Here is a 14,947-nt window from a genome sequence, read left to right as displayed (position 1 = left end):
GTGTGTGTATATTGTTCCGTCCCGGAAGAGTCAGTGCTGCAAGGTGTTCTGGGTATTTGTTCTGTTGTGTTTATAAATAAATAAATAATAAATGGGTTATACTTGTATAGCGCTTTACTACCTTCAAGGTACTCAAAGCGCTTTGACACTATTTCCACATTCACCCATTCACACACACATTCACACACTGATGGCGGGAGCTGCCATGCAAGGCGCTAACCAGCAGCCATCAGGAGCAAGGGTGAAGTGTCTTGCCCAAGGACACAACGGACGTGACTGGGATGGTAGAAGGTGGGGATTGAACCCCAGTAACCAGCAACCCTCCGATTGCTGGCACGGCCACTCTACCAACTTCGCAACGCTGTCCCTTTATGTTGTGTTACGGTGCGGATGTTCTCCCGAAATGTGTTTGTCATTCTTGTTTGGTGTGGCTTCACAGTGTGGCGCATATTTGTAACGGTGTTAAAGTTGTTCATACGGACACCCTCAGTGTGACCTGTATGGCTGTTGATCAAGTATGCCTTGCATTCACTTGTGTGTGTGATAAAGCCGCGTATATTATGTGACTGGGCCGGCACGCTGTTTGTTTGGAGGAAAAGCGGACCTGACAACAGGTTGTAGAGGACGTTAAAGACAGTGCTTTTTAAGGCACGCCCCCAAAATTGTTAACCGGGTGGAAAATCGGGAGAAATTCGGGAGAATGGTTGCCCTGGGAGATTTTCGGGAGGGGCACTGAAATTCGGGAGTCTCTCAGGAAAATCGGGAGGGTTGGCAAGTATGGTCCTTGCACACCCCGCTTTGCGGCAGGCCGGCAGGCCACGCCCCCCTCCACAGACACATTCAGGGTCAAGGTCATAATCAGAGATTTTAGTACTTCAGTTGAAATGTATCATGAAAAAAAGTTGACTTTATAAAAAGTGAAAGCTGCCTTTGTGGCACAGTTTGATCTAAAATAAATAAGTCAGGGTGTGAGACGAATGAATAGAACTGTACGATCTAATAATAGACACTAATTGTGCATGTACATCTGTCCACTCGCACACAAACATAATGTACACTGTCTGTCTTTTACCATGAATTGATTAACGTGGACCCCGTCTTAAACAAGTTGAAAAACTTATTGGGGTGTTACCATTTAGTGGTCAATTGTACAGAATATGTACTGTACTGTGCAATCTACTGATACAAGTTTCAATCAAACAATCAATCAAAAACAAGGTTTTTCCAAAATAAATCAACTTCAGTTATGGAAAAAAGTGCCAACATGGCACTGCCATATTTATTATTGAAGTCACAAAGTGCATTATTTTTTTTTAACATGCCTCAAAACAGCAGCTTGGAATTTGGGACATGCTCTCCCTGAGATAATCCTGATACCCACTACAACTAAGGGAAATACTATACTTTGACTTTCACAAAGTGCATTATTTAATTTTTTATATTTTTTTTCAAACATGCCCCAAAACAACAGCTACAAAAACAATGAAGTCACACAGCTTCAGTCCAGAGTAGAGATGCGCGGATAGGCAATTATTTCATCCGCAACCGCATCACAAAAGTCGTCATCCACCCGCACTAACATTTGATCAAAACCACAACCGCCTGCCACCTGCCACCCACCCGTTGTTACATATCTAATATAGACGATGCAAGGCATTCCTGTTAAAGAAAGGAGACTGATCCAATGCAGCAGAGAGATTCAATGCGTGCCACGCATGAATATCTCTTGGCCACGCATTAGAGGCTAAGAGATATTAATGCGTGATGATATTATTTATCATTATTATAATATTATTGTCATTTCCATTAAGAAAGTGTTGACTATTATTGTTATTTTTTCCCTGGTCTTTAGTATTCCCTTTTTTAATTTGTCACGTACCACGTTTGCTGCCGGCGTTGCCATCTTTTTATTTTTTTCTTCTTCTCCTGTTGTGTTGTGTTGTGGTGTGCTGTGTCACGCCAAATTTCTTCCCCCTACAAAAAACCCCCCCATTTACTCCCGTGGTCATGTTTCCTCTGACGTCATTGACAGCGATCGATAGCACTTCGGCTTTGACTGCCCGTCGCTGGAAGGAGACTTCGTCTTTGACAGCTGCTGGAATCTGAAGAAATTGATCAGTTTTTTTTTGTACAGGCGCAAAACAGGACAGTCGCGTGCGGGTTAAGGACCCCCGGCAACTTTGTGTTTTATTGAACGCAGCCCCGGAAGTAAATGGGGGGGGGGGGGGGGGGTTTGTAGGGGGGAAGAAATTTGGCGTGACAGCTGCAGCAGTGCCTGATGAATAATTGCCTGTTTCAAAGAGTGCTGCTCGTTTTTCGTATGTGGGAAACAACATTTAACTATGTATTTTTTTTTTTCTGAATTGGTTCAACCGCCACCCGCCTGAATCTATTTAAAATCTATTTTTTTCGTCATGCATCCGCCCGACCCGCGGATTATCCGCGGACTCCGCGGTTGTGTCCGCAAACCGCGCATCTCTAGTCCAGAGTATACTAGGCCTACGTCCGTGTTTTACCGGATATGTACCGCTCTGTACAGCGGCGTTTTAAAAAGTCATTCATTTTACTCTTTGAAACCGATACCGATAATTTCCGATATTACATTTTAAAGCATTTATCGGCCGATATTATCGGACATCTCTAGTTACAACCCTATTCAGAAAGGTTTGTCGTCAAAATTCGACAAACAATTCCCTATAATGACAATGTGAGAATTTTTTAAAATTTTTTATTTATTTGTTAATTTTTTAAAATCACATGTACATAAGTTAGCATAAGCCCGGGAAAGGGTGGAGTGCCATATCTGGGTTGGGGAGGAGACCCTGCCCCAAGTGGAGGAGTTCAAGTACCTCGGAGTCTTGTTCACGAGTGAGGGAAGAGTGGATGGTGAGATCGACAGGCGGATCGGTGCGGCGTCTTCAGTAATGCGGACGCTGTATCGATCTGTTGTGGTGAAGAAGGAGCTGAGCCGGAAGGCAAAGCTCTCAATTTACCGGTCGATCTACGTTCCCATCCTCACCTATGGTCATGAGCTTTGGGTTATGACCGAAAGGACAAGATCACGGCCAAAATGAGTTTCCTCCGCCGGGTGGCGGGGCTCTCCCTTAGAGATAGGGCGAGAAAAGTAAAGCCGACCTCCTCCCTAGGGAGGTGTTTAGGGCACGTCCGACCGGTAGGAGGCCACGGGGAAAACCCAGGACACATTGGGAAGACTATGTCTCCCGGCTGGCCTGGGAACGCCTCGGGATCCCCCGGGAGGAGCTGGACGAAGTGGCTGGGGAGAGGGAAGTCTGGGCTTCCCTGCTTAGGCTGCTGCCCCCGCGACCCGACCTCGGATAAGTGGAAGAAGATGGATGGATGGATGGATGTACATAAGTACTGCTCAGTGCTTTGTTACTGCACCTTTTGCAGAAATTACAGTCTCAAGTATGTTTTAAATACGACGCCACAAGCTTGGCACGCCTATCTTTGGGGAGTTTCGCCCATTCCTCTTTGCCACACCTCTCAAGCTCCATCAGGTTGGATGAGAAGCATGGGTTTTCATCCGGGATGTCTCATATTGTCAATATGGGGTATTGTGTGTCGAGTTTTGAGGACAAAATAATAATTTATCCCATTTTGGCATAAGGCTGTAACATAAAATATGGAAAAAGTGAAGCGCCGTGAATAATTTCCGGATGCACTCTATATAATGTAACATCCATCAATCGCATTCCATTCATTTTTATTTTTTTTACAGTTAACTAAAGGCTTAGTTGGCCACATGCGTGGACGGCACCTTTTAGCTCTTATTTCCAAAATTGTGTACACTACTGAATTGGGGTCTTATGGCCACTTATGTGGACACTTATACTGCCATCTGGTGGTGTCAGAAGAGTATTACATACAATGGAATTTGGGGAAAAAATGGGTAAAAATAAGAATTAGCATGTCACTAAAAATGAAGTACACGTTTGTGTACTTATGGACTAAGTATATTCATATCAAAAGATGATTGAAGTTTTTATTGTAATTAGGGTCCAATAAGCCCAAATAGCAAAGAGAAATAAAAAAAGCATGTAAACAAACAGCTTGGGCCTTAAGAGGTTAATACCAAAGTGCACGTACACAAAACCACACACACGCTCTACTAAACTGACGAGTCACAGCTTGACAAACTTTAATACTAAACAGAACACTTAACACAACACAAATAACATCAGGGTGGTTACAACAATAACTGAAACAAACATTCACATCCAGCCAGGATGAATAAGCTGTTGTAGCGTGCATACACACACTACATCAACTTGACAACATATGTGCAGGTGACAAGCGCTTTTCAAATTCAAAGTGTTGTCTTTTTAAAAAATTCTGTGTCACGGATTTCAATGACATTCACAAGTGTTAGTAAACTCCATGTTCCGCAATTTTTACACAACCAAAAAATGATGATAATAATAATAATAATAATAATAATAATGAGCTCAAAAACAATTAATTTATTCCATTTTGGAATAAGGCTGTAACATAACAAAATGTGTAAAAAGTGACGTGTTGTGAATACTTTTATACATGTTAGTTTTATTATTATTTTTTATAAATTTGTGAAATTAAAAAAGAAAAAGACTTTCACATTGTCATTATGGGTTATTGTGTGTAGAATTTTGAGGGGAAAAATGAATTTATTCCATTTTGGAATAAGGCTGTAACATAACGAAATGTGTAAAAAAGTGACATGCTGTGAATACATTTATACATGTTTTTTAAAAATTTTTTTTATAACTTTGTGAAATAAAATATAAAAAAACTTTCACATTGTCATTATGGGTTATTGTGTGTAGAATTTTGAGGGGAAAAATGAATTTATTCCATTTTGGAATAAGGCTGTAACATACCAAAATGTGTAAAAAGTGACGTGTTGTGAATACTTTTATACATGTTATTTTTTTTTTTTTTTTAAATAAATTTGTGAAATTAAAAAAAAAAAATTTCACATTGTCATTATGGGTTATTGTGTGTAGAATTTTGAGGGGACAAATGAATTTATTCCATTTTGGAATAAGGCTGTAAGATAACAAAATGTGTAAAAAAGTGACGTGTTGTGAATACTTTTATACATGTTTTTTTTTTTTAATTTTTTTATAACTTTGTGAAATAAAATATAAAAAAACTTTCACATTGTCATAATGGGTTATTGTGTGTAGAATTTTGTGGGCTACAATGAATTTATTCCATTTTGGAATAAGGCTGTAACATAACAAAATGTGTAAAAAGTGATGTGTTGTGAATACTTTTATACATGTTATTATTATTATTTTTTAAATAAATTTGTGAAATTAAAAAAAAAAAAACTTTCACATTGTCATTATGGGTTATTGTGTGTAGAATTTTGAGGGGAAAAATGAATTTATTCCATTTTGGAATAAGGCTGTAACATAACAAAATGTGTAAAAAAGTGACATGTTGTGAATACTTTTATACATGTTATTATTATTTTTTTTTTAAATAAATTTGTGAAATTAAAAAAAAAAAAACTTTCACATTGCCATTATGGGTTATTGTGTGTAGAAGTTTGAGGGGAAAAATGAATTTATTCCATTTTGGAATAAGGCTGTAACATAACAAAATGTGTAAAAAAGTGACATGCTGTGAATACTTTTATACATGTTTTTATTTTTGTTTTTTTTATAACTTTGTGAAATAATAAAAAAAAAACTTTCACATTGTCATAATGGGTTATTGTGTGTAGAATTTTGTGGGTAACAATGAATTTATTCCATTTTGGAATAAGGCTGTAACATAACAAAATGTGCAAAAAGTGACGTGTTGTGAATACTTTTATACATGTTATTATTATTATTTTTTTTAAATAAATTTGTGAAATTTAAAAAAAACAAACTTTCACATTGTCATTATGGGTTATTGTGTGTAGAATTTTGAGGGGAAATGAATTTATTCCATTTTGGAATAAGGCTGTAACATAACAAAATGTGTAAAAAAGTGACATGCTGTGAATACTTTTATACATGTTTTTTTTATTTTTTTTATAACTTTGTGAAATAAAAAAAAAAAAAACTTTCACATTGTCATAATGGGTTATTGTGTGTAGAATTTTGAGGGGAAAAATGAATTTATTCCATTTTGGAATAAGGCTGTAACATAACAAAATGTGTAAAAAAGTGACATGCTGTGAATACTTTTATACGGAGCCCCTAAAGGGACATGGGAATTTTCGTACTTTTATACATGTTTTTATTTTTGTTTTTTTTTATAACTTTGTGAAATAAAAAATAAAAAAACTTTCACATTGTCATTATGGGTTATTGTGTGTAGAATTTTGTGGGCAACAATGAATTTATTCCATTTTGGAATAAGGCTGTAACATAACAAAATGTGCAAAAAGTGACGTGTTGTGAATACTTTTATACATGTTATTATTTTATTTTTTTTTAATAAATTTGTGAAATTTAAAAAAAAAAAAACTTTCACATTGTCATTATGGGTTATTGTGTGTAGAATATTTAGGGGGAAAATGAGTTTATTCCATTTTGGAATAATGCTGTAACATAACGAAATGTGTAAAAAGTGACGTGTTGTGAATACTTTTATACTTGTTATTATCATTATTTTTTTTTTTATAAATTTGTGAAATTTAAAAAAAAAAAACTTTCACATTGTCATTATGGGTTATTGTGTGTAGAATTTTGAGGGGGAAAATGAATTTATTCCATTTTGGAATAAGGCTGTAACATAACAAAATGTGTAAAAAAGTGACATGCTGTGAATACTTTTATACATGTTTTTTTTAATTTTTTTTATAACTTTGTGAAATAAAAAATAAAAAAACTTTCACATTGTCATAATGGGTTATTGTGTGTATATTTTGAGGGGAAAAATGAATTTATTCCATTTTGGAATAAGGCTGTAACATAACAAAATGTGTAAAAAAGTGACATGCTGTGAATACTTTTATACATGTTTTTTTTGTTTTTTTTTTATAACTTTATGAAATACAAAATAAAAAAACTTTCACACTGTCATAATGGGTTATTGTGTGTAGAATTTTGAGGGGAAAAATTAATTTATTCCATTTTGGAATAAGGCTGTAACATAACAAAATGTGTAAAAAGTGACGTGTTGTGAATACTTTTATACATGTTAGTTTTATTATTATTTTTTATAAATTTGTGAAATTAAAAAAGAAAAAGACTTTCACATTGTCATTATGGGTTATTGTGTGTAGAATGTTGAGGGGAAAAATTAATTTATTCCATTTTGGAATAAGGCTGTAAGATAACAAAATGTGTAAAAAGTGACATGCTGTGAATACTTTTATACATGGTTTTTAAAAAATTTTTTTTATAACTTTGTGAAATAAAATATAAAAAAACTTTCACATTGTCATTATGGGTTATTGTGTGTAGAATTTTGTGGGCAACAATGAATTTATTCCATTTTGGAATAAGGCTGTAACATGACAAAATGTGTAAAAAGTGACATGTTGTGAATACTTTTATACATGTTATTATTATTGTTTTTTTTTAATAAATTTGTGAAATTAAAAAAAAAAATACTTTCACATTGTCATTATGGGTTATTGTGTGTAGAATTTTGAGGGGAAACATGAATTTATTCCATTTTGGAATAAGGCTGTAACATAACAAAATGTGTAAAAAAGTGACATGCTGTGAATACTTTTATACATGTTTTTTTTTATAACTTTGTGAAATAAAAAAATAAAAAACTTTCACATTGTCATAATGGGTTATTGTGTGTAGAATTTTGTGGGCAACAATGAATTTATTCCATTCTGGAATAAGGCTGTAACATAACAAAATGTGTAAAAAGTGACAAGCTGTGAATACTTTTATACATGTTTTTTTTATTTTTATTTTTTATAATTTTGTGAAATAAAATATAAAAAAACTTTCACATAGTCATTATGGGTTATTGTGTGTAGAATTTTGTGGGCAACAATGAATTTATTCCATTTTGGAATAAGGCTGTAACATAACAAAATGTGTAAAAAGTGACGTGTTGTGAATACTTTTATACATGTTAGTATTATTTTTTTTTTAATAAATTTGTGAAATTTAAAAAAAAAACTTTCACATTGTCATTATGGGTTATTGTGTGTAGAATTTTGAGGGGAAAAATGAATTTATTCAATTTTGGAATAAGGCTGTAACATAACAAAATGTGTAAAAAAAAGTGACGTGCCGTGAATACTTTCTGGATGCACTGTATTTGGAAAAACTGGGTTGAAATAAGGTTGTAAAAAAATTTAAATAAATAAAATGTAATTAACTTCCAGAAAATAAATAAATACATTTTAAAAAAAGAAAAAAGAAAAAAAGAAAAGCGCTACACAAGTATAACCCATTTACCATTTACCATTTAAGAACGACTAAGCAAAATTGCCAAATGAATATGCAAAAAGACACTTGAAATACCAAAAACAAACACCTATCCCAACTGCGGTGCTACTTGATGTGCTGTTGAAAATGACTGCAGCAAGTTTACCATAGAAAAATCTACATTTCCTCCACAAATCCACCTCAGGCAACCGTGGCGTCATGAGAATCTAGCTGAGGTGGTTTGACCAGGAACACCATGCTCTGATATCAATGTTCCACAGGGGAGAGACTATGTTCTACGGCTATGTTCTATGCCGTCTGCTAAAACAACCTTGCTGTTTGCTTAATGGCAGTTATCTTTTATTACCCCCTGTGAGCGTGTGAGTGTGTGTGTGTGTGTGTGTGTCTGTGTGCGTGTGTGCGTGTGCAAAAGCCACACTGAAGGATTTGCTCCTTTGCTTATCATCGCACATTCTTCTGTGGACCATATCACTGTGACTACTATATTTTGATAACAGATAATTCAGGTGTTGTCTCTGCATCAAAGGTGCACCTGCACACTTGGGGTCAGGTCACAGATGAATATTCACACTCGTAGCACAATCAAACAATTGAACCTGTGATACTGTATTCATTTTTTTATTTATTTATTTATTTATTTTTCTCCAACTTCAAAAAGAAACTGAAAACTTACCTATTAACCACCTATCTATTGGGACGGTATAGCTCGGTTGGTAGAGCGGCCGTGCCAGCAACTCGAGGGTTGCAGGTTCGATCCCCGCTTCCGCCATCCTAGTCACTGCCGTTGTGTCCTTGGGCAAGACACTTTACCCACCTGCTCCCAGTGCCACCCACACTGGTTTAAATGTAACTTAGATATTGGGTTTCACAATGTAAAGCGCTTTGAGTCACTTGAGAAAAAGCGCTATATAAATGTAATTCACTTCACTTCACTATCTCTAATGCCTCACGTGGGGTTGACTACTGTTGGGTTTTGCATGGTCGAATGAATGTATGTGTGTATGTGTATGCATGCTTTACTACTATTATCTTGTGTTTATCATATAGCGTTGTTGGTTTTTTGTTGTTGTTGTTGTGCTTGCTACTATTTTTCATCATTCCATGTACTATATACTGTCCTCTGGACCCCCTGTCAAAAGCTTCTTCTAGCTCAGGGGTCACCAACGTGGTGCCCGCGGGCACCAGGTAGCCCGTAAGGACCAGATGAGTTGCCCGCTGGCCTGTTCTAAAAATAGCTGAAATAGCAGCACTTACCAGTGAGCTGCCTCTATTTTTTAAATCTTTATTTATTTACTAGCAAGCTGGTCTCGCTTTGCCCGACATTTTTAATTCTAAGAGAGACAAAACTCAAATAGAATTTGAAAATCCAAGAAAATATTTGAAAGACTTGGTCTTCACTTGTTTAAATAAATTCATTATTTTTTTTACTTTGCCTCTTATAACTTTCAGAAAGACAATTTTAGAGAAAAAATACAACCTTAAAAAGAATTTTAGGATTTTTAAACACATATACCTTTTTACTAGGGATGTCCGATAATGGCTTTTTGCCGATATCCGATATTCTGATATTGTCCAACTCTTTAATAACCGATACCGATATCAACCGATACCGATATCAACCGATATATGCAGTCGTGGAATTAACACATTATTATGCCTAATTTGGACAACCAGGTATGGTGAAGATAAGGTACTTTTTTAAAAAATTAGTAAAATAAGATAAATAAATTAAAAAACATTTTCTTGAATAAAAAAGAAAGTACAACAATATAAAAACAGTTACATAGAATCTAGTAATGAATGAAAATGAGTAAAATTAACTGTTAAAGGTTAGTACTATTAGTGGACCAGCAGCACGCACAATCATGTGTGCTTACGGACTGTATCCCTTGCAGACTGTATTGATATATATTGATATATAATGTAGGAACCAGAATATTAATAACAGAAAGAAACAACCCTTTTGTGTGAAGGAGTGTAAATGGGGGAGGGAGGTTTTTTGGGTTGGTGCACTAATTGTAAGTGTATCTTGTGTTTTTTATGTTGATTTAATAAAAAAAAAAACCCAAAAAAAACCCGATACCGATAATAAAAAAACCGATACCGATAATTTCCGATATTACATTTTAACGCATATATCGGCCGATAATATCGGCAGGCCGATATTATCGGACATCTCTACTTTTTACCTTTTAAATTCTTTCCTCTTCTTTCCTGACAATTTAAATCAATGTTCAAGTAATTTTATTTTTTTTTATTGTAAAGAATAATAAATACATTTTAATTTAATTCTTCATTTTAGCTTCTGTTTTTTCGACGAAGAATATTTGTGAAATACTTCTTCAAACTTATTATGATTAAAATTCAAAAAAATGATTCTGGCAAATCTAGAAAATCTGTAGAATCAAATTTAAATCTTATTTCAGAGTCTTTTGATTTTCTTTTAAAATTTTTGTTCTGGAAAATCTAGAAGAAATAATGATTTGTCTTTGTTAGAAATATAGATTGGTCCAATTTGTTATATATTCTAACAAAGTGCAGATTGGATTTTAACCTATTTAAAACATGTCATCAAAATTCTAAAATTAATCTTAGTCAGGAAAAATGACTAATGATGTTCCATACATTATTTTTTTTATTTTTTCAAAAAGATTCGAATTAGCTCGTTTTTCTCTTCCTTTTTTTCGGTTGAATTTTAAATTTTAAAGAGTCGAAATTGAAGATAAACTATGTTTCAAAATTTAATTTGTCATTTTTTTTCGTGTTTTCTCCTTTTTTAAACCGTTCAATTAAGTGTAAATATCATTAATTATTAATAATAACATAGAGTTAAAGGTAAATTGAGCAAATTGGCTATTTCTGGCAATTTATTTAAGTGTGTATCAAACTGGTAGCCCTTCGCATTAATCAGTACCCAAGAAGTAGCTCTTGCTTTCAAAAAGGTTGCTGACCCCTGTACTAGCTTATTTGGGGGACCCTTTCACTTACCAACATCTTTATATGATATTCACTACTATTGTAAAAAAAATAAAATAAAAAAAAAATAAAAATAAAAATACTGTATTCATTGCCAGCCAACATTTCACTGTTAAAGTGAATGCAAATGATTAATAAAAGCATCTATTTGTCTATGTTGTCCATCCTGACATCTGCTCCATCTCTCACTAAGTCAACAGCGTCATTGCCAGGATTCCCTTCCTCGCCCATGATTCACATTATTGATCATCTCCTCGTGGGCATGGCTTTATAAATGTCTAACATTTAATTGTGTGAATGCTACAAAGCATTGCTTTTCTGCACCAAAATCAATCTATTTATTATTCTTCTTCTTCTCCAGATTTTGGCGTTCTCTACCTTCCACATTTTTCATGCGATTCATACCGTTCTAACTTTAAACTGTTCAGCCTATTCGGGAATCGCAGGCTTTCCCTTGAAAGTTCCAAAAATTCCCAGATTTCCCAGAACTCCAGGTTTTCCGGGACATTTTTCCCATTCAAAATGAATTGGCCATGTTTCAAACTTTCACCATTTCCACATTTTTCAACCATTCCACCTTCAACACATTCCACCATCCTGGAAATTCAAACTATTCTTTTTCCAAGTTCCAAAAAAATTCCAGGATTTTCCCGAATTCCTGCTTTTCCAAAGCCCTATTTCCACCCTTTTTTTTTCTGGCGACTACTCCTTCCACATTTTTCAACCCATTTCAACCGTTCCACCGTCAAAACATTCCTCTTAATCAGGACAAAAAATTGAAGTTGTTTTTTTGACCTGGAAAAATTCCTGGTTTTCCTGAAATTCCAGGAAATTCCATAATTCCATTTTTCAATTCAACATGTTACTATTTCAAGATTTCTCCACCGATTTGAAAAATTCCAACACCAACCATTTCAACTTATTCAAGTTTGTTATCATTTTCAATAAAATTCCCGCTTTTCATGAAATTGCCAAAATGTGGGTGAAATTTGCATTGAAATGAATGGGACATTCTTCAAAGTTTCACAACTCCCACATTTTTCATGCGATTCAAAGCGTTCCATCTTTAAACTGTTCAGCCTATTCAGGAATCGCGGGCTTTCCCTTGGAAAATTAATTTTTTTTCCAGATTTCCCAGAACTCCAGGTTTTTCGGGACATTTTTCCCATTCAAAATGAATTGGCCATTATTCAAACTTTCACCATTTCCACATTTTTCAACCCATTCAAACCATTCCACCTTCAACACATTCCACCATTCTGGAAATTCAAACTATTATTTTTCCAAGTTCCCCAAAAATTCCAGGATATTCCCGAATTCCTGCTTTTCCAAAGCCCTATTTCCACCCTTTTTTTTCTGGCGACTACTCCTTCCACATTTTTCAACCCATTTCAACCGTTCCACCGTCAAAACATTCCTCTTAATCAGGACAAAAAACGAAGTTGTTTTTTGACCTGGAAAAATTCTCGGTTTTCCCGAAATTCCAGAAAATTCCGTAATACCATTTCTCAATTCAACATGTTACTACTTCAAGATTTCTCCACGGATTTGAAAATTCCGACACCAACCATTTCAACTCATTCAGACCATTCAAGTTTGTTACCATTTTCAATAAAATTCCCGCTTTTCATGAAATTCCCAAATTTTGGGTGAAATTCCCATTGAAATGAATGGGACATTCTTCAAAGTTCCACAACTCCCACATTTTTCATGCGATTCAAAGCGTTCCAACTTTAAACTGTTCAGCCTATTCAGGAATCGCAGGCTTTCCCTTGAAAAATTCCAAAAATTCCCAGATTTCCCAGAACTCCAGGTTTTCCGGGACATTTTTCCCATTCAAAATGAATTGGCCATGTTTCAAACTTTCACCATTTCCACATTTTTCAACCATTCCACCTTCAACACATTCCACCATCCTGGAAATTCAAACTATTCTTTTTCCAAGTTCCAAAAAAATTCCAGGATTTTCCCGAATTCCTGCTTTTCCAAAGCCCTATTTCCACCCTTTTTTTTTCTGGCGACTACTCCTTCCACATTTTTCAACCCATTTCAACCGTTCCACCGTCAAAACATTCCTCTTAATCAGGACAAAAAATTGAAGTTGTTTTTTTGACCTGGAAAAATTCCTGGTTTTCCTGAAATTCCAGGAAATTCCATAATTCCATTTTTCAATTCAACATGTTACTATTTCAAGATTTCTCCACCGATTTGAAAAATTCCAACACCAACCATTTCAACTTATTCAAGTTTGTTATCATTTTCAATAAAATTCCCGCTTTTCATGAAATTGCCAAAATGTGGGTGAAATTTGCATTGAAATGAATGGGACATTCTTCAAAGTTTCACAACTCCCACATTTTTCATGCGATTCAAAGCGTTCCATCTTTAAACTGTTCAGCCTATTCAGGAATCGCGGGCTTTCCCTTGGAAAATTAATTTTTTTTCCAGATTTCCCAGAACTCCAGGTTTTTCGGGACATTTTTCCCATTCAAAATGAATTGGCCATTATTCAAACTTTCACCATTTCCACATTTTTCAACCCATTCAAACCATTCCACCTTCAACACATTCCACCATTCTGGAAATTCAAACTATTATTTTTCCAAGTTCCCCAAAAATTCCAGGATATTCCCGAATTCCTGCTTTTCCAAAGCCCTATTTCCACCCTTTTTTTTCTGGCGACTACTCCTTCCACATTTTTCAACCCATTTCAACCGTTCCACCGTCAAAACATTCCTCTTAATCAGGACAAAAAACGAAGTTGTTTTTTGACCTGGAAAAATTCTCGGTTTTCCCGAAATTCCAGAAAATTCCGTAATACCATTTCTCAATTCAACATGTTACTACTTCAAGATTTCTCCACGGATTTGAAAATTCCGACACCAACCATTTCAACTCATTCAGACCATTCAAGTTTGTTACCATTTTCAATAAAATTCCCGCTTTTCATGAAATTCCCAAATTTTGGGTGAAATTCCCATTGAAATGAATGGGACATTCTTCAAAGTTCCACAACTCCCACATTTTTCATGCGATTCAAAGCGTTCCAACTTTAAACTGTTCAGCCTATTCAGGAATCGCAGGCTTTCCCTTGAAAAATTCCAAAAATTCCCAGATTTCCCAGAACTCCAGGTTTTTCGGGACATTTTTTCCATTCAAAATGAATTGGCCGTTTTTCAAACTTTCACCATTTCCACATTTTTCAACCGATTCAAACCATTCCAGCTTCAACACATTCCACCATCCTGGAAATTCAAAACATTATTTTTCCAAGTTCAAAAAAATTCCAGGATTTTCCAGAATTCCTGCTTTTCCAAAGCCATATTTCCATCCTTTTTTTCTGGCGACTACTCCTTCCACATTTTTCAGCACATTTCAACCATTCCACCGTCAAAACATTCCTCTTAATCAGGACAAAAAAAAGAAGGTTTTTTTGACCTGGAAAAATTCTCGGTTTTCCCGAAATTCCAGGAAATTCCGTAATACCATTTCTCAATTCAACATGTTACTACTTCAAGATTTCTCCACCGATTTGAAAAATTCCAACACCAACCATTTCAACTCATTCAGACCATTCAAGTTTGTTACCATTTTCAATAAAATTCCCGCTT

The sequence above is a fragment of the Entelurus aequoreus genome, linkage group LG10 (assembly GCF_033978785.1).
Source record: "Entelurus aequoreus isolate RoL-2023_Sb linkage group LG10, RoL_Eaeq_v1.1, whole genome shotgun sequence".
In the NCBI taxonomy this organism is placed as follows: domain Eukaryota; kingdom Metazoa; phylum Chordata; class Actinopteri; order Syngnathiformes; family Syngnathidae; genus Entelurus; species Entelurus aequoreus.
Note: the sequence above shows the minus strand (reverse complement) of the source record.